At 38.5% G+C, this 21,311-nt stretch overlaps 1 protein-coding gene across 5 annotated transcripts in view; it reads left to right on the forward strand.

The window, feature by feature from the left end:
* TPK1 (thiamin pyrophosphokinase 1) overlaps positions 1-21,311 on the forward strand; it is a 296,764-nt gene that overhangs the window by 1,176 nt on the left and 274,277 nt on the right. The window lies entirely within an intron of this gene.

A 21,311-nucleotide genomic window follows, 5' to 3' on the forward strand; every position in this document is an offset into this window, starting at 1 on the left:
TGTCTCTGCCCCGCTTAGGCTGAGCTTTGGGCTCAATGCAGCGTTAGGTACCGTGTTAACTCCCTCTGGAGTTCAAAACTGGCATTTAAACCCCGAGCCCTGGGGGTTCAGTCGGTACTTTCCGTTTCTGCCGCCGTTTTTCTCGGCTTGGCCGGGCAGAGCGCTCCGGTGACTCCTGTCTGTCCCGCATCTCCTACCTGCGCCCTGGGGAGAGGGGTCCCCGGGCTTGGCATCCATCCCCCTTTGTGTGCCTTTTGCTCCCCGCCTCCTGCCCGTATGCTTTGCCCTAGAGCCACCCTTGCACCCTGCCTTGCCCTTCAGTTCTGCACAACAAAGCTTTGAGGTTTGTATTCAGGGTTTTCTTTGGTTTTCCCAAGCTATCCAGCAGTACTGTGGTTTTGATTTTATTTTTGAGATCTGAGAGCTGAGCTTTATTAATATACATCATTAACTTTATTATGTGTTTAAAGGATGGAGCACCTGTAATAGGCACAGACCCATCCAAGTGGTTTGTACACAGTTTGGAATAGGCACTTCTTCCACACTCTGTGTTTGCAGTGTCTAATTCAGTAGGGTCCAATTTGTTGTTCAGTGATACCATTATAAACAGTAAATATTTTTATCTTTCTCTAACGTGACTTTAAAGCTGCATAAAAGTCATTTTGGCATAGCAGCTGAATTCTAACTGACACTGCTCTTTTCTCTGTTCTGGCACAGACACCAGCTGCTGCATTGAGGTAAATGTTGTTATTTATTTACTAGTAAGATCTGTAATAGGAAGGGCAGAGTTTAACAGAATGCACACTTTTAACATTCAATACATTTTTACAGCTAGCAGTTTAAGAGCATGTTTAAATCCATTCCACTATGATACATTTTTCAAGTCGTGCTTTGCTCTGATTCTTAAAAACTTTTTCACGGTATGGTCAAAACTACTAACAGGTAAAGCTGCACTCAAGATATTCCTGCCAGAAATGTGTACTTGACACTGTGTGCATGTGGACTTTGAGACACACTTTGGTGTGGAAAGAGGGAAGAGCATGTAGGTGAGATTTTAATGGACAACTTTGATTCATTGTGACATGATGTCCTCTTGTATACAATAAGTGATTACTAAGTAGGTAATAAGGCCAAACAAAAAGCTACCTTAAGAAGTTGATAAGAGGATTGAAGCACCTGCCCTATGAGGACTGGCTAAGAAAATTGGGCTGTTTAGGCTGGAGAAGAGGTTTCTGTGAGGTTGTGTGGAGACATAGCAAGTTCCCCATATCTGAAGGGGGCCACAGGGAAGCCAGAGAGGAATTCTCCATCCGGAGAATAGGACAAGGAGTAATGGGCTCAGATTCTAAGAGGGGAAATTTAGGTTATAGGTATTAGGAAGAAATTCTTTACTGTGAGGGTGGTGAGACACTGGAACAGGTTGCTCAGAGAGGCTGTGGGTGCCCCAGCCCTGACACTGTTCAAGGCCAAGTTGGATAAGGCCTTGAGCAGCCTGATTTAATGGGTGGTGTACCTATCCAAGGCAGGAAAGATTTGAACTAGATAATCTTTAAGGTCCATTCCAACCTCTTAACTTTCTATGATTCTATAAATTTATCCCTATGGAAGTACTGACATTGCTGTTTGTATTACAAGATAGTTGCCTTTGATTGTACAATGGTAGAGCTACCATATGTCCTCAGTTTCCAGGAGTTGTCTTTTTCTTTGGTTATGTCTGGTTGGATTCAAAGATTGGAGATGTTTGATCAGTTTCCTCATGACCCACAGCCTTCTCACACCATAGGCTCCATCTGGATGTAAAGAAGCCTGCTTCTCTGAAAGAAAAGTCTTCTACTTGCCTACAAAGCAGTTGGTTATACAGGCTGTGCCTGTGGTCCTGTATTCATCAGGATCCTTGTCATCATTACAGACATTCATTACCAGCATTACCAATTGAACTAGCCTGCTCAAAGTATTCAAGGCTGAGCAGATTTATTTGGCAGTTCCACCGTTTAAGTTCTGGTGTCCCATCTGGGGAATGCAGAAATAAGGTTTTCAAAATTAGATAGATAAAATGAGCCTCCCAATTTCTTCTGGAGAAAATACCTACCAGTAGTTCCTCTATCTGTTTGTTTCATTTGGATAGGAATTTAAGTGTCCAAATAGTATAAAGCTAGCCAATGGAGAACATGGCACTTCTAAGAAGTTAAACATGAGCTTACAAAATAAACCCTTTTGAGGCTGCTATGGACCTTGTCCCTTTCCTTCTAATGCTAGAAATAATATCATGTGTAACAATGTGTAATAATTGTATTGTAATTATATATGCAACAATTAATTACTTTGGTTCTCTTTTTGAAGTTGTTCAGAAATTGTGCTTTTATTGATACAGGATAGAGTAAAAGACCCCCAGGTTTTAGAACATTATAATATTAGATACCTGAGCTGGAATTTCAGGGCCATGTATGCCTTGGTAATTTTAGTCAGTGTAGTTAGAGCAAGTTCTTAGATCAGACATCTCTCTCTCTCTATCTCACCTGATTGATGTTCAAGTAGTAGATACTTGAGAACTACTGTGCTAACTAGTGTGCTCAGGGCCTTTGAGCATTATTCAGTCAAACAGCTGGAGCACAGTTGAAAATCACCATGCTACAGTCAGAACACCATGCTGTGGACTTTAGAACCATGTTGATTTGCTTAATGTAGTTCAGAATAACAAGATAGAATTTAAAGTGGGATTAAGTCTAAATTTATGTCTTGCACACTGAAACAAATATATTTTCATTTCCTTATGGAGTGAAACCTTTAAAAAGGCTCACAGAAAGCTCCACCACAGAAACCTGTATGTTGTGTGAAAGGGTCAGGCAGAAGCTTCCCAGGCAAGTCTCCTGTAGAAGACTCATAATGATGTCACACTATAGCCTATGAATTAATGAGAAGAGTAGCTTTGTTTATTCTGGAGCATCCTTTGATACACTCGCCATTTCCCTCCTGCTGTTTATATCCTTTTCTTGCACTGTCATTGCTTCCTGCTGCTTGTCCCAGACTGTGCTGCAGGCACTTCTGCAGAGACAAGTGTTTCTAATTTATTATTTTAATACCATGAACTTTGGGAGCTGAGTGTGCTGTGCTTGTGACTGCTTTACAGTGGAAGTACTGTAGCATCCTCTAATAAGGTTGCCCCTGAATACCACTTGAGATTATGAGAAGGGAAGAGTCCCAGTTTGCTAGGCTGTGTTTTCTCACAGGGAACGTTTTACATTGCCTGCCATAGCATGGCCTGGATTCTCGCTCATTTCCAGATGTGATTAATGGTCCCTTGGCTTGCACAGTCCTTAAAGTGAGGCTCAGTATTGGTTATATCAAGTGGAGTGATGCAGAAGGAGGCTGACTTCCTCAGTTTATAATCCAACAGATCCCAATATGAGTGTCTTGCCTTGTAGAGGTGGAGGGGCTGCAGAGAAACAGCAAATCATATTTATCCCTCTGCTCTCTTCTGTGCCTTGCAGAGGGTATGTTGGAGCTGAGCTTGCTCTGAGTGACAGAGCCTGTGCTACCAGTGAGAGCTGGTTTCCTTGTCCCCACTTCTCCATGCTCCAAGTCAAATGCAGTCCTGAACTACACTGTATTCAGAACTGGTGGTTAAGACTTGGTTTGCTCGTAAGTGGGTGTGCTGTCTTTATCTCACTGAAGCAAGGTCATCTATATGCCCTGAGAGACAGATCCACAACACATGGGTCCAAAGACTGCTTCAGAATTATAAAGAAAATATATAGTTATCTTTGTGCAAAGGGACTGTAAAATTCTGCATTGAATTTAAAGCAAAGAGAACAAGAGGAGGCAACAACATGCTCTGAATGCTCTTCCATCATTCTGCAAGCTTGATTGTCTCTTGCTTTACTCTGTGTATTCTCCTGAAAATGTTACTGGCTGTAAGGGAGCTGCCTCTGAAAGGATTGTATAACCATATTCCTTTTAAATGCCTGGGGCTTGAACTTCTTCCTTAATGCTCGCTTTTATCTGACACTAAGGATTCAAAATTATTTTGTGGAACAGTCACATGTTTGCCATTCAGTGAATAACCTCCAGCCTGGTACATGTGCCAATGGCTGTTTAAATGTCCCTTTACTAGAGCTCTGCATGGTATCTGTGATGCATTATCTTGCCATCTAATTCACAAAGCTCTGTGACAGAAATCAAGACAGTCATAGGGTTAGAAAATCAACCTGATAGTCTCTGTTAGTTCTTGAATATTAAAGGTGTATGGAAAAGGTGTGGAATCCTGAACTATTGGATAGTTCTGCAAATTTTCAGGATTTGTGCCACAAGTGTTGGGTCAGACTAGTGAAGTTTTCAAGTGAATCAGGTCATTTAAAAGCTGTTACTGAATTCACCTAAACTGAAAAAGTGCTAGCAGGGGTGCCAGCTCTTTTATGACTACTACTGGCATTCCATAATAAAATTAGGAAGCACTTCCATATGGCTGTTACATTTTTCTGTCTTTTTAACTGAAGTACTTTCAAAATGTTTTTTTTTTTTTTTTTTCTGTGAATGTTGCTTATCTGCTCCTGTTCTTTATTTCATTTAAGTAGCAGGACTATTCATCTAGTCTAGTTACCTGAAACTCATTAGTTTGTTTTTGAAGTATCTGTTAATATTCAGCTACTAAGACCCTGCTGCTTGCTAATCTGCTGTGCTGGGTCAGCATTTGCTTTGTAAGTATTATTATATAGATTACTCACAGGTGCACTTACAAGTGTCAGTGCACTGATAGGTCCATATCTTGCAGTCACTAATAGGGCATTTTGAGTGGGAATATGATGGCAAATGGGTCTACGGTCATCTCAAAAAGCACTAAAAGAAAAAAAAAACCACACAAGAAAAGAACACACCAAAAACTAAAACAAAATCCACCTCCAAAACCCCCAGAAATAAGCAGCCTAACAAAAAGAACCCCAAACTAACAAAAAAATCTTCAAGACCCCATCGAGTATAAGATCAATAATGATGTTACTGGAATTTCTGAGACAAAAACTCACATTCATTACTGCTTGCCCAGATACTAAAGCACCTGGATAAATTAAATTCCTTTTGGAAGGTCTTGTTATTTTCCATCAGCTGAGGCTTAAAGCTAGGAAATACACTAGCTGATCTCCTGTAGTCTTTTTTGGTTTGTTTTTTTTTATCTCTTTTTCTTTTTTTTTTTTCTCCTGTGATTTAAGGAGATAAGGAGGTGGGAAATACACTTGTTCCAGTCATCAAATGTTCATGTTGCTTGTATCCAATTGAATGTGTGCAGGAGTACTGAAAACCATTTAAACTTATTAGTGTTTAAAGAGCAAAATATTAATCTTTAAAAGGTCCAGGAAGGAGAAGAGTGGACTTTCAACTTTCGTTTCTCCTCTGCTGTATTCATTTGCATGTCTTTGATCAGCCCTTAAAACTCTATAGCAGTTTCACAGCACCTTTAACATTATGCTATGTCTCAAATCTGTGTGTATGCATCTATATAAAAGCTAGTTTTACTTTCTGGAAGTAAAAAACAGAGGAGGCTTTGTTTGTTTGTTTGTTTTCCTGTCTACAAAGCTCGTCTAATTCTGATTTATGGAGAAATTGAATATGAAGCATAGAAATGAAACACTTTGTTTACACAGGAGAAAACATACACAGGTAGATTTCAGATTTTTCAAGATCCAAAATAACAAATCCCAGTCATCCTTGTGTCTTTGCTTTAGGTTTGAACATCTTGAGATATTAATCAAAGCTTAATCTTTGTAGAAAACAGCAGAATCAAGAGTGAAATCTAAAATCAAGAATCTTAAAAAAAGCAAACTAAAAAAAAAAACAAGAAAAGAAGCCACCTGAAAACAAGTTGAAGGGTTAGTTGCTTCTTTTCTCACTAGTCAATTCTCATCAGCTTTCACTTCTAAAGAGTTTTAGGTTTGGATGTAAGATCATGGGCTACGACCTTTAAGAACAATGCTGTCACCTTTGTCCAGGGAAATTACTAGTTAGAAATGTAACCTTTTTTTTTTTTTTCTGTGTGACATAAAAATAACCATGACAGTCTCAGAGTACCATTATTGAAAAATGTGGATGAAAGGAGGGGGGATGCTTCTCTCCCTCTGCCCTCAAATTAAACAAAACCCCCAGATTTGCAAATAAACCAACAAACCGCAGAACCACCCCACAAACAAAAATACCAACAACCCAGTAGTAGATTTTATCCAGTACAAAATGTAGTAAGTCAACAGGAGAGAACTCAGGTGTATACAACTGCTTTTTGGTACACCATGGAACATTTCCTATCTCTGATTTATACACAGAGAGGGGAATTTGCAGTGCGTCCAGCAAGGTTAATTAATCTGATCTACAGCCAAATAATTTCAAGATGGAAAAGAACTGACTATCAATTGTCCCTTCCACCAGAGTATAGCTGACCATGCTGAAACCAGTTCTTCAGATTTTTGCCTTGCATTTTTCTGTAAAATATGGCTGTGGTGAATTAGATATGAGTTTATGGAAATAGGTTCTCCATTTCATTCAGCTCTGACCTTAAACATGAGGAATATGATTAACAGTGTTTGTGTAGTACTGCCTTTGCAAAATTAAAAAGAGAATTGAGAATTTAAAGTTTTACAGGAACCTTCTGTTAGTTAAATTCTACATAGAGAGCACACTTAGTAGCTTTTGGATTGTTTTAAATGAAATCTATTGCTGTATATCCAATAGCAGTTGAAGCTGCTGGAAGGCTTTTCCTGTAATTTCCTAGCTTTGAATTTTATTTTGAATGGCAGTTGAATTTTCACAGTGTTAGTGCTGATTCTTTGTAGCTTATGTTGATGGATTGTCTGCCAGGCTTCCTCTCTGGCAGGACAGAAGCTGGAGGGATGCATGTGCTTATCAGGCCAATTGAAATAAATGGGAAGCTGGCCAGTGAATTCAGTAGGAGCAGAACCTGTACCCTCACTATTTATTTATTCTATAGTTGTGACTGGTGGTATGGGTTCTGTTTTGTTTTATTCCTTGTTTTCTCTTACTGTAGCTCTTTTTTTCTGGCCTATCCTTTACCCCAAATTATCTGGTCAACACTGATACTGGGTAACACAGCAATAAGTGAGTAGCTAAGAAGTATTTATATGCACAGTTTATGACCAAATTGTTTGCATTACAACAATAGTTCAGTGTTTTTGGCGCTAAAAACTGTCTGTGTGTCTGACAGAAGGAAGTTGGCTTTACTGCAGAAGGAAACTATGTTGATGTTACAAAGCACTGGGGATTTGACTAGAAAAGCTTTGACTTCAGGACAGTGTCAGTAAGGGTGTCTGTGGATTTGCTTGGTGCAGACACACCAAAGTGTGTCACGAAAGGCATTCTTTCTCTTTTTTTCTCTTTTTTCCCCACAGACACAATTCACAATTATGTATTCTGTATAAGCATACATGAAAGAAGATAACTCAATCACCAGTATGGGTTGGGGGCTGACCTGCTAGAGAGCAGCTCTGCTGAGAAGGCCCTGGGAGTCTTGGTGGATGGCAGGCTGACTATGAGCCAGCAGTGCCCCTGTGGCCAGGAGAGCCAATGGCATTGTGGGGTGCATCAGGAAGAATGTGCCCAGCAGGTCAAGGGAGCTGATCCTGCCCCTCTACTCAGCACCAGTGATGCCACATCTGGAGTGCTGTGTCCAGTTCTGGGATCCACAGTATAAGAAAAACATGGAACTACTTGTCCAGTGAAAGATGATCAGGGGTTTGGAATGTCTCTTAGGAGGAGAGACTGTGAGAGCTGGGTCTGTTTCATCTGGAGAAGACACTAAGGGGGTATCTTATTAATGGATATAAATATCTCAAAGGTGGGTGCCAAGAGAATGATGCCAGACTCTCTTCAGTGGCCCCCAGCAGCAGAACAAAGAGCAGTGACCATAAACTAAAACACAGGTAGTACCAGCTCAACATAAGAACTTCTTTACATTAAGGGTAACAGAAAACTCGAACAAGTTGCCCAGAGAGGTTGTGGAGTCTCCCCTCTGGAGATATTCAAAATGCACTTGGATGAGTTCCTGTGTAATGCTCTAGGTGACAGAGCGTTGGCAGGAGGGTTGGCCTAAATGATCTCCAGAGGTCCATTCCAACCTTAACAATTCTGTGATTCAGATTTTGTAGCAGAAGGGTGCTGGTGTGTCAATGAAATCTGTGTGTGAGTTTTATTTACTTTTATACTTAAAGCGAATTTTAAGTGTGGCAAGCGAAGTGCTGACCCATAGACCAGAGCTAAGGCTGAAGGTCTAGTTTTTCAGGATGAGTTAAAAGGCTGTTGGTTTGAAACTGCACATGGGCAGTTGTTCAGCAGGTGATGTGACTTAAATCACTCAAAATGTTCCTGGGGTTGGCATGTGTCACAGAGCAGCTGTGGAAACAGCATCTTTCTCTAGGTGCTCCATTTTGAGACTTTACACTCTTGATGAGAATTATGTATGGGGAAATCCTGGAGGCTGAAGTGAGCTTTATACCAGGGAGTTTAACCTGCATATCAGTAATGCTTACAAGGCATCAAGATCTCTGTCTGCTTTAAATGTAACCGACAGTCTCTAATGCAGATACTTTGAGTCAGGCAACACTTTCATTTCAGGAAATGAGAGTGCTGCTAGCTGTAGAGGGTAAAGCACAGCCTTGTGCATATAGCCTGTGTCCTCATATGGAGTTGTTTCCCTGTTCAGTTTACAGATATGTTTAATAAGAATCTAAGCAGTGTTTTGCTGTACTGTGAATCCAAAAGAGAAGACATGTTAGAGGGCAACTTGAAAGTCAAGCAGCTAAAGATCTACTGCTTGGACATTTGTACTGCCAGAAGAAATGCAGTGTCTTAGCTGCTGTGGATGCAACAAAAATAGCTTTTGGGCAATGTGTGATCACCTTATTTCATAATGAGTCAACCTGAGCGCAGTGGAAGTGATTAAGCTCTGATGTGAAAGTTTGTCTCCATATTGCTGTTTCCTGCTACAAATGGAAACTTTTCCTTTCAGGTTTCCTAAAGAAGAGCTTGAATTATTCTTAAAAAAAACAAAAACACAGAACAAAAGAAGAAAAGGGGACAATACTGAGGAAACTTTTGTTAAGAGCAAGATAATGTTTGGCTTTCTGGACTTGGCATAGCAGTGTTCTTGAAAGGTACAACTGATCTATTGACTCTACTGTCATGAGACCCCCTCTAGAGTACTATGTCCAGTTTTGGTGAGCCCAGAATAAGGACATGGATCTGCTATAGGGCCACAAAGATGATCAAGTGATTGAAACACCTTCCCTATGAAAACAGGCTGAGAGAGCTGGGATTGTTCAGCCTAGAGCAGAGAAGGCTCTGGGCAGACCTTAGAGCAACCTCTAAGCCTTCCAGTACTTCAAGGGGGCCCTACAAGAGAGCTGGTTAGGGACTTTTGCCAAGGACATGTAATAGGGCAAGGGGGAATGGGTTTAAGGTGTCAGAGGTTAAGTTTAGATTAGGTTTGAGGAGAAAACTCTTGACTGGAGTAAGATGCCCAGAGAAGCTGTAGATGCCCTATCCCTGGAAGTGCTCAGGGCTAAGGTTGGATGGGACTCTGAGTAACCTGGTCTAGTGGAAAGTATCCCTGCCCATTTCATGGGGGTTGGAACTAGGTGATCTTTAAGGTCCTTCCAACCTCAACCCTTCTATGATTTTATGACATAACTTTCCTGTAGATTTGTGTTATCTTCAGTTCTGTCTTCTTGAGGTGCTCATGTGTTCCTGCTGTTATCAAGAGTGCTTTCCTGTTAGCTCTGCTTTCTTTGCACAGAATCCACTGTGGGAGTGACATTTAGTACTGTCCATGCACAGGCTTTGAGCCTTTCTAATGACTTTGGTAACTATGAACAGAGGACTTAAATGGTCATTTTGTAGCTGTGGGAAATAAACTCCCTAATATCAGATGTTCTTGCTTGAACTGACTTGTTGGTAGGTTTTTTGCTTGGAAACACCATCTCTTGGTTCCCTGTGCCTTTATTTGCACTGCTGTTTTTGTGTACTTTTGGTCAGTAGTAATGCTGCTGCTGTATTTACCTGATTCATAGTAACAGATTTTTTGTCACGTGACCCTGTGGAAGAATTTCTTATTTTCTCTTAGTCTGCTATCCTGTCATAAGATCATAAGTTAAACTTTTGTGCCAGCAAAGCTCTTTAAGTCAGTAGGAAGTCTGACCTGCTGTGCAATGTTTTTGCTATGTTTCTGTGACCATGTTTGTCTTTTATTTGTTTCTCCTTACACCCACAGCTGCGTAGTTGTGTTGACAAAGCCCCAAGTGTAGGCCCAGTTACACAGAAAGCAGTTACTACTTGGGAGGAACAACAGCAGTGCTAGACAAAAAAAAGAAATCCCTTCCTTTAGCGTATACAACACGTACTCCATGAGCAGGGTTTTCTGGCAGCAACATGGACAGAGTGTGTTGTAACATGGACGTGCTCTGCATGTCTCCTTTCACCGCAGCGGGCTGTCTTCCCTGCTGATGAAGTGTGAAGTGTGTATGAAATTATCCCTCAGTGTCTGGCGTCCCCAGAGAGGCCAGGGAGTGAGGAGAGCTGAGCTGTGGCCTTGCAGTACCACTCAGTGGCGATGGCCATATGGTGTGGGAGAGGAGGTGCTTCCAAGGGGGTCACAACACATGTTTGATAGCATACTTGTTGCCAAAAGCTTTGTGTCAGCCAGCTCCAGTAAGGTGGTGTTAGAGCTGTCCCAGGGGTGCACCTGAGGAGGAATGCTCTTTAGGTAACACATCCTATGACCTGTTATTTGCACTGCTACTGCAGTAGCTGCATTTTGTCAGGCAGACAAAGGTATTTATTTAGACAAAGGTAGACGCAGAGGTTGGACATAGGAGCCAAATGAATTCATAATCATGAATTCACAATTCATGAATCAGGTGCTGATCTTCAACATTGGGAAGAATAGCCAACCATTATATTTATATATACAGTGAATATTTTTACCTAGTGAAACACTGATGTAGAATCTGCCTAAGTCAGTTGCAACTCAGCTTAAAACACAAATGACTTTTAGGCTATCCTTTATATAAAAGGCTAAACTAGATTGTCACAGCAATCCTTTCTGGCCCCTTAGTCTATAAGTTTGAAACACTTGGCCTGCCAAAGGAGAGACTTGTTTTCCTTTCTCTATGTGTAGAATGGACAGACTTGTGAGCAAAGAAAGGATCTGGGGATGGATATATCCTGCAGCATGGAGTATTAAGTGGCTAGTCATGTGAAACAAAGGAGGAGTTGGAGAATAAGGAGCAGATTCAGAACTCTTGTGATATGATTCAGAAATTTAGAGGGCGGTACTCTTCCTTATGTCTTGAGTAAGTTGTGGTTTTAAAATTGAAAAAAAAACAAAACAACCAACTAAAACACCCAAAAACCTTGTAGTATTTTGTTATTGTTCCTAGGTAGCAAGAAGAAGTTACTGCAGTAAGATTTTACTACACACTGTGCTGAATTTACTGTTGGTTACCGTGAGCTATCAAAAGCTTGGAAATTATTTCCCTAGAATCTACTTTTATTTATCTATAAATATTATAATTGTGAATCCCACAAGGAGAAAAAAAAAAGCTTGAATTTAGACAGTGAAATGAATAGTTATGCTAAACTTATATTACATTATGCACAACTATTCTGTTTCTTGTCCAGATTTACATTTCTTGAATACATTTGCTGAAATAAATAGCCATCTTCCTGTGAGAACAGAACTGAAACTGAATAAATGTAAGGCCTCAGTATTAACAAAGGGGCTGAACTCTAAACCAGTGTAGTTATACAGTGCATATAATGTAAATTAGAACAGTAGAGAGGAAATCTAAAGTTAATACATAGGAAGAGATAGTAATATTTTGTGAGAGTTTCTAGTTTTGTAATCTTATCCTTTGCTGTTTAGTCTTTGATTTTCTTTTTTTACCCAAGTGGCAAATACATATGAAAAATGCACATCTTATGATACAAATACCAGGTAAAAGGAATTTTGTTACTTTTCTTTATAGAAAGAGCCATGAAAAGAGGAGAATTTAGGAAGAAGATCCTGCTGTTCTATTCAGTGGAAGAACCTTTGCAGCTCACAGTGTATCTGTACAGAATTGTCCTATTCATAGTTTCCCCAAGAGCATACATAAATTGGAAATATGCACCAATTATATTGCAGTTGGGTAAGAAATGAATTTCAACTATAGCAAAGATGGCTTGAGTTAGATATTTGGGGAAAAACATGTAAGCAGCAGGAGGAAGCACTGGAATACATTATTTGAGAAGATGTAGTCCCTGTTGCTAGGAGCCTTTCCTTTCTCAAGGGTACATGAAGAAGAATGAAGTAGAATCAGATCAGAGAACTGATTCTACTTAGGAGAACTGATTCTACTTAGGGGCAGAAGAATAGACCAAATGTACAAAACTTCAGTGTACAAAACTGTAGAAGATTGAGATGGGAATTTAAGAATCATATCTGTAGAGTCAGAGGCAGTTTCCTGTGTGCATATTGGTCTCTGAAGGGAGGACAGGCCATTTCTGCACACATTCTCACTCAGGTAATCAGACCAACAGGATTTGTTCTTGTGGTCTATAGTTTTCATACTGTAAATGAATGATGCTTTCTTCTGCAGTACAGTAATAATATTTATTTTTAGCTAAATCACAGAAGATGTCAAAAGTTCACAAACATGTGAAAAGAGGTATGAGGAGTGAAGCCCCATAAGTTCTGAAATAAGGAGAGAAAACTGTGTAGCAATTGCTATGAGTTTTCCAGATGATGAAATCTGCCTCCCTGATTTCATTTGATATGTTTTCATACTGCTGATAATTGGCACTTGAATTTTTGGAGGTTTCAGAGGGATTACCTTGAAAAAAACCCTGGGCATTTACAAATTCTTGTATTCTATTAGTTTTTACAGATGATCTTTCATAATGATGAGAAACACAAGTGTCTTCTATACACTGTGATAAATTTTCTAGGAATATGCTTTCTCTTGAAAAAGCAAAAAGGACTATAAATTTTCAAAAAGAAAGATTCTTTCAGATAATAGCTCCTAGTTTATTTTTTTTCAAAAGGATTTTGAGGGTAAAAATTGGCAAGAGAATGCATCTGCAAAGAGTTTTTCTATAGTTTAATCTACTTTATAGTGAAAGAGTTAATATATTTCGTTTTCATGCATATCACTCTAGAGAAAAATTCTGCCGCCACTGTAATTTCTATAGTCATTATCTCCAGTGAGAAAGTGTGTCTCAAATCACAGGATTTCTGTTGAGTTGAGGTACATCAGTTATGGAATGTCTGCATCGTGTTCATCTGCTGCATTGGCAGATGGCTGAGGTGAACATCTACTCTCTCTTCAGCTTTAAAAATCAGAATTTGTGGCAGCGTTGTCAAAACATGTCAGCATTTGAGGGGTGGTGTGCAACAAACCACTGGCTCCACAACACATTCTTGGCACACAAACTGGGGCTTTGAAACAAGCTATATTCTTACTATACAACTGGGGGATTTGGAGGGTTTTTTCTTTTTCTTAGTTGTGGTTTTTAGTTGCTATATACATAAAGTTTGAGCTACTAACCTGCAGCAGTTAGAGGAAGGGTATGGCACCAAAATGTTTTCATCGATACTTCACATCAAGAGATGTGGACTTTGCTTATATTGTGATTTATGCGTAACCCTCTGTCTTTAATTTGTTTTTGGTAGCCCTGGATAGGTGTGTGAAATGACAGTGCTTAGTAATTCATAACAATTGCTTCATAGAAATGAAATGCTTAGAGATCACAAGGGGAGAGCAGGAGGCTGGGGAAGACTATTTCCTGGGCTGTTATATCCTAAGTTGCTGAATAGTCTAGAGTAGCAAAACACATAGTTGATTTCCCTAGGGAAGGAAATAGGGTTAGTTATACTGCTGGTTTTTCTGCTACTCTCTCACAGTAGGCTGTGATCGTAGATGGCACAGAAGGTAATGTCGTAAAACTGAGGGAAGAAATGAAGCAAGATGCAGGAATAAAAATAAGTAATCTCTAATGATATGATGATTTGGATAGATGCCAAAAGCCATTCTTTTTATTATGAAAAGACAACACCCTGCCTGAGAGGACAAAGATGACATTTTGTTCTTTAGGGGCATCAAAGTAGTTTTCCTGATTATTTCTGACATCTTATCATTCATGCTATGGGCTTCCTTACAGGTTAGAAGCAAATAACCAATCTTATGTGAGAGTGAAACATGAATGGGATGTATTTAAGGATTGAAATATGTTCACATTGGCACCAAATCCTAAAATCATGATGTCAGAATTCCAGAATAAGATGGTGGGGAACAGTATAAGATACCTAGGCTATGTTACAGAGGCAGACACAGTGAGCTTCTTTGAATGTAATACAGAAAAGTCTCTATTAAAACATTTATATGCACCAAATACTTCTGAAGTTCAGGTTTAACTAGAAGGGTGAACTTTAAATGTATTATTGCTCTATTTTTTTCACACCCTCAAGTCCTCACAGGACATCTTTGGTAGAGGAGGTAGATGACAAAGTGCTATTCCTGCCTTGAATGCTTTAAAGTTTCATCTTGCAGAGAGCAGCCTCCTGTCTGAGCTGAGCCTGAGTAGAGGGACAGCTTGTACAGCATTGACAGCCAAAAAAGAGCAGCTAAAATAGCACAGGTACCAAAGAGGTATTTTGCAGATCATTACATGTATATAGAAATTCAAAAGATAGCTAAAACAGTATCTGTTGTTCTACAAATCTGATAATTCATTTTAGTCTTTGACATCCTAGTGCTTTACAGCATTTTGTATGTATTAGGTAGGGTTTGTTCTGACACTACAGATGTTCATTTGAGTTCACTGTTTCTCAGCTGTCAAATACAAAGTTATTTTTTTCTTCATAGCTATGAGATTTATTTTTTGCCTTAAATGTTAATATTGCTGGTTATTCCACTTTTATGCAATTGTCCCTGGAAAAGGCTTTTGTGTGCTGCACAAACAGTTGCATTTTGTCAGTTTTTTAATTTCCAGTTATCATGAACCTGAAGGTACGTAGGTTACTTTCCCAAGTCCTATGCTGCATAATACTGGGAAAGCTTTTAACTTACTTTTGCCTTATTTCCTCATCAACAAATTGGAGGAAATTATACTTTCTGAAATACTGTGTTGAGAAGTTCTGAAGTTTAGCCACTAGTAAAGGCACTTTTTTCTTTCTTTCTTTCAGTGTTCACATCAATTGTGGGTTTCAAGTTAATACTGATTGCTTAGAACCTAAAGAACATTCCTTGAATCCTTGCAGAAAGGATGTCATTGCTGTTCCTTAGATTATGACCTCTGTTTCTGGCAGTTTGAATGCCATCATCAGAAACAAAGCAAATACAGTTGAACAGATGTGGTATAAAAAAAATATATATAGGTCCTACCAAGAGTTTTTTTTGGCTTGTTCTTCTGAGGTAATCTATTCATCACGTTGTTGATTTGACTGCTGTTTTCAGTTCATAATACAGCAGATTACAAAATCTGTGACAAAATCACAGGAAAAAGTATTTTTAGGAAATATCACTCAGAATGTTATGGTATTTAGGAGCTAAATTAAGAATTCAGTCCTTTCAGAGGTAATCTGACCATGGTAGAAATGCAGCTGACTACTGATGGGCCTCTCGTATTTCATGACAACATTTATATAAATCCAGAGCAAGCTCTGCTTTTTTAAGAAAAGCAAAGAGATGAGATTCATTTGGTTTGGGGATTCTACCATGAGCCCATGACACAGTGCTAAATGTGATGTGTCTTTTCAATTGACCTTTATCTTAACTTTAATATTTCATAACCTCTTTGGGGAAGCTGTTTTATCTGATTCTTTCATGTGTGAAAATTTACTTTACTGTCCTTTAGCACCTTTTATGCTGTTTAAGTGGATATTTATGTTACTACATTAATAACAGTGTTATGAACAGATCTGACTTTTTGGGCATTTAAAATGCTTTTATAATATTAGAGGAGTACTTATACTATTTGTGTGATAAAGAATTCTGTCAATCACAAGCAAAAACAGGATCAAAGATGCTGAGATTAGAAATCCTTTTTTAAAAGTCATGAGTTTTAAATAATAAGTACTTTTTTTTCTGGGATGCAGGAACAGCACCTGTAGTCTCTTCTGAAGGTTCAGATTCCCAGTCCTTTCAGAATGAGGCACTGTAGGTGGAAATAATTGGAAAATAACCTTGAAGGTTTCTGTGCCTATTTGAGTGTGAATGGATGTATGTCAGACCTAATTAGGTCTACTGAGAAAAACATAAATGTCAATCGTTTTTTGCCAAATGCATCCAGCTTCTTTTGAGATTGTGAATGGGGTCCAGTGAGCATACAGCCTGCTTAATGTCACCTTTCTGTCTTATGTCTTTAATTCTGTCCCCTGTGATAGATGGCATTTGATTTTTCTTGAAAACAAAGTCAAAGAACTTGAAAGAAGACACTGCTACTCTAGTGCTTGCTTGGCTGATGTCTCCACATATAACTTAACTAATGCAGACCATTCAAAGAAAATGGTCGTTATTTTACCTCCCAGTGGTCTATAGGATTTAACTAAATCACAAAGATCTATTTCATTTGTTGGAAACTTGATAATCCCTCCAGTGCCTTGTCTAACCTATTTTTTTATTCTATAGCTATGATTTTATCAAATCCTTTTAGAAGTATGAAATGACTGTATGTAAAAGGGTCTTTCCTGCTTAATTACCTTGGGGTGCACCTATTGTACACACCTGTATTCACCTTCTTGGTAAGTGTGTTACTGTGGCATTGCCGGGTCATCATGAAATACGTGCTGTCATTCAAATTTTTTCTCTCTGTGTGGGTTCTTAAGAAATATTTCTAAAATTCTAGCTGTGTGCTCCTGTAGTTTGCTAGAAAGTAAGGGATTCCCAAGGGAAACTTAAGAGCATACTAGGAATAAAAATGGTGTTGCCTAGAAGTGGCATCACTCAGTCAGTAGATTGTGCTGGAAAGAATGCACCTTGTTTTTAAATTTGTTTGGGGAATTTGGAGAGAAGTGGCAGTTTCATATTGTTCACATGAGAAAGTTTATTAAAAGGCATGATCCCCACTGGGTGAGTAAACTTTTACAAATCCCTTTATGGACTGTATTTTGTTTCATGAAAGCAGCCTTCCTCCATTCATCTTAAATGTGTCCCCAAGCAAAAGAACTAAAAAAAAAAAAAAAAAAAAAAAAAAAACCCACAAAAAAACCTCAAACCCAACTAAAGTAAAACTAGTGGGAGCTGATACAAGAGTATCCATGCAGATTTTTATACAAATACAATTAAGTTGGTTGAAAATCATATCTTCCAGGTATCTATTCAGCATTTTCTTGGAGACAGTCCCTTACTGGGACTGGATAGGTGAGAGGCAAGTCTTTAATTTTCCAATGCTAGCATTCATATCTTTGAAATCAGAAGAAAAATCATAGAAGGTCTCATTTTGGCCCCGATTTGAATAACAGACTGCAATTATGGTAACTGTTCACATACATGGCTTGTCACTAGAAAACCTAAGATTTGAGCAACTGACTCCCTGCTTTTGGTGTCTCACTTTCTAGAGACCCAGAGGTCCATGGAACTAAGTTCTGTGCCTTGCAATTCTCAGAGAAGTGCATGTGATTCAGCAAACATGTGGTCAGTGCTTGTAGCACCAGATGGTCTGGAGATTCCTCTGTACATTGTGCTTCTGCCACTACAGTTTGGTAGTGATTTGTATGTGAATGTATGTGTTTCAGATTAGCAAAATAACTGTCACATTTCTGAGGGCTGAGACTTTACTCTTTGCAGACCTGGTCATTGTAACATACAGAGTAAGTATATAGGCTGGCTAATTGGAATTAAGAAGGTAATTACTGGGAAAATGCTTATTCTTTTTCTCTTGAGAACACAGTGTTCAACAAGTCATTATTAAGCAATTATATTTTATACAACATTACAGGTTTGCTTGATGGTATGCTGACAATGTCCCAAGTTTTTCAAAGGCTAAATTAGCAAGGGATGTTTCTAGATAACAGGAGAGGGTATTGTTATCTTCTTAGACTTCTTGCATGTTCTGCAGCTAAGGAACATTTCTTTTAGGATGGTCTGTTATTCCTTTCCTTGTTGTCACTCTCCTTATTTCTGGAAATTTTCCAAGGACATTCCATATTATCTCATTTTTTTCTAAGCATTTTTTTTTTTTTTATTTCATATTTTTCTGAACATGAGGGATGCATTATTAAGACAGACTAGTAAGTGCTATGTAAAAGGGAATTTAGACCTGTGTTTGCATTGAAGTACGTCCTGAAAGATGAGGCCTCTAGGCTAGGGGAAAGTAATACGTATACTAGTTCTTGTTAAAAAGAATTCACATACTAGTTCCAAGACAACAGCTAGGATATTTGTAGTACAAACTATGAAAAAAAAGCAAAGCAAAGCCACAAGGGAAGGTGAGGTGTCTGATGTCTGTGGTCATGCTTAGTAAATATGGCATGCAAACCCTTAAATGCCAGTCTGTGCCTGTGGAATTGTGGCACCTGGTAAATCTGAGGGATTTTTAAAGATAATATATATAGTGAATTTTTCACAAAAGTGGGATGGTTTAACAAGAAGCACTGAAAATTCAAGTGTTGCTTATAGGTCTTTTAGGCTGAAATTATTGCAGGACATCCATGAACAAGACACAGACAAGATGTCAGTAGTGACAGAGAGGAGCCAGCAACAGCGGGCAAGGACAGCATCATCACCTGATAATGATGCTAGTAGTGGGATCATTCAAAACAGTGGGAGGAGAGGGGTGATCATAGGGCTTTCACAGTTATGTAAGTGAATAAGCAGTAAAGAAATAACAAGGAAATACTTGGCATGCAAAATAAAAAATGGAGACAGACTCATGAAAGGGTGAGTGATTGCTTGAGGAACATGTTGGCATTGTTAACCAGTGTCTTGGAACCATTCAATTCTCTGCTTCAAAAGCCCTTCTGAACCAAGGAGACTGAAGTGTTTGTATGCAATCCCACCTGCTGATGGCAAAGAAAGACTGCTTATTGCATAAAATGTCTTGATAAGTCTAAATCCCCTGTTGTTTCATCAGGTTATGTGAATTAAACTAGCGGTGTAAGCAGAATTGGACTTGTCATCTGTCATGCTTCTGTAGTGTCAGAAAAGTATTTTGTGAAACAATAAAAGCGAATAGCTATGGATTTCACTTGCTCCATTGTTGCATGTGCCTGCAACATTCCTTGGAGAAGAATCTTCCCTTTAAGCATTACAGATTCTTCAGAATGATTACCTGCACAGCTTACTGCTTTTTCAGTAAGCTCTCAACTCACTCTGTTTGCAATTACACCCAAGCCTTTTAGTTTTGTTTCTGGTGCCTATAAAATTTCTTTCTAGTCTTAAAAAATACCAGACCAATCCATGCCTTGAAGGAGGATGGATCTTTCAGATTTTTAGCATGTGCAAAAATGATAAACTCTGTTCAGATTCTTTATAGGTGCTGTGGTTTTGGACATATTTGTTTGGATTTTGAGCCTGTGAACTCTTTAGGCCTTTTATTTTGTTCAATTTTATTTTCATATTCATATCTAAATTTTCATTTCACTTTTAATTAGTTTCATTATATTTGATGGCAAAATGTCACTTTATCTTCACTGTTAATAGTCTAATTGTTTCCCTTGCCTTAAGTAATATCTCGTTAACTTTATAACCCATCTTTTACACATCACCTACAGAATTAATTTCCTGTGCATGTAGTTGTATTGTCTGCAGCATCTTTCCAAAAACTTTCTCAATTAACATTTTTATTGTTGTATTGGTTTCTTGTCTGTAAGAATTAAGCTGAGAAGCCTGTTGATAAAATTTAATATCACTAGTTCATGGTTTTTTCCAGACATTTTTATTAAAAAACCTGGGTAATTCCCTGTTGGTGAAAGAGCTTAGCAGTTACATAGGTCTTTAAAAAAAAAAAAACCCCAAGCAACAACCTAACAAAAAGCCAAAAAACCCCAACTGCCGTGCAATAACTGAGTGCTGTTTTCTAAATTCAAATTAAAATTGTCAATAAAGTTCTGGTGTGTGCAAACAACAGATGTGATTGGAGATTTTACAGAAGTGGTGAGTGTAGTGATTGTTTCCCTTAGTGAGTATTTTATTGCCGTTCTCTTTTAGTTACATTCATCAGCAAGAATTAGTCTGTATAGACTGGAAACAGGTGCTGCAAGCAGGTATAGTGTAGCTTTTAAAATACTCTTTAATATTTCCTTCCTTTCATTGAAATTCCATGGCAGAAATAGAATGAAGTTGTGATAGACTGCTTCATCAGCTTTGGCCATCCTCTTTTAACATCTTTAATGGGAATATTGTTTTCTTCTCCGTGTGTGTGTGTGTGCAAGACACTTTGTAGATTGTGATATACTCCTTGGCTTTCACATTCCAGTTGTTTTAGTGCCACCAAGGTCACCTGTGGAGGTGGGAAGACTAGAGGCCGTTGTTGGGAGGTACAGTGCTTCTGCACAGGATCTAGATCTGTTATGTTGTTAAGATGTTTTTTCACTGTACCTTAAGCTCTTTGTTGCAAGTTATTTTGGGAGGGACAGAGCACTGAAAAGTCAAGTTATTAGTGCAGTGCTTATTATATATGTGTCACAGATGCAGGTGAAATATAAATAAAAAAATTCCATTGAAAATGTACTTTGTAGAACTCTGTGGCTGAAAATACAACAGATTGCATTTTTTAGAGGAAACAAACCAAACTAACCTCCAAAAAATGGTGATTCCCTGTCACCCAGTAGATCCAAAGGGACAGATTGCCTACTGCTGTGGAGTTCTAGAAGATCAGCTCTGTCCCACACCTAAAAGGAAGCTGTTGTGCTCACTATTTTCAGAAGAGTGAGGTTAGATAAACACCTGTGTGCCTTTACTGTACATCTGGAGTTGAGAGATTACTTTGTCCTGGAAAAAAATAGGCAAACCTTTAAAAGATGTCTTTGTCTTAAATTGGAACAAGAACTTGAATTCTCAAAGACATTCCTAAATTATAGTTAAGATTAACAAAAACATTTTTATTTAAATGGTCTTTTTAAAAATTTTTGTTTTATTTCAAATGTAATTGTTCAAGTTCATGTTGTAAGTGAACTTTCTTGTTCAGTGAAATATCTCGCTTGGAGAATAATGAGTTAGGATATTTGAACAGCTTCAGAGATTTTCAAAACAAATGTGTTTATCAAACCTCATCTTCCCTGTGAACAGTTTTACTAATGAGTATTTATTCTGAGACAAAAAGATGAAGATGTTGTCTCAAAA

Source organism: Parus major, chromosome 2 (genome assembly GCF_001522545.3).
Source record: "Parus major isolate Abel chromosome 2, Parus_major1.1, whole genome shotgun sequence".
In the NCBI taxonomy this organism is placed as follows: domain Eukaryota; kingdom Metazoa; phylum Chordata; class Aves; order Passeriformes; family Paridae; genus Parus; species Parus major.